Source organism: Cebus imitator, unplaced genomic scaffold, assembly GCF_001604975.1.
Source record: "Cebus imitator isolate Cc_AM_T3 unplaced genomic scaffold, Cebus_imitator-1.0 Scaffold740, whole genome shotgun sequence".
NCBI lineage: Eukaryota > Metazoa > Chordata > Mammalia > Primates > Cebidae > Cebus > Cebus imitator.
Genome location: NW_016108055.1, coordinates 85,257 through 85,572, shown reverse-complemented (window position 1 = coordinate 85,572; position 316 = coordinate 85,257).

The following is a 316-nucleotide window of genomic DNA, read 5'->3' as shown; positions in this document are numbered from 1 at the left end:
ATTTTTAGTAGAGACGGGGTTTCACCATGTTGACCAGGATGGTCTCGATCTCTTGACCTCGTGATCCACCTGCCTCGGCCTCCCAAAGTGCTGGGATTACAGGCTTGAGCCACCACGCCCGGCCAACAACTTAGCTTTTCTTGCCCTTGAGTTCTACATTTCCAAATTAAATAAAATAATTTCATCTAGCTTTTCTCAGAGGATTGATGTAATAATCAAACGAGATCATGTATGTATAGTGTATGCACAGATATAAGAATGTAGGCTGCTGCTGTTGATGTAACCTCTACTAGATGGGACTAGGATAGCTACAAAG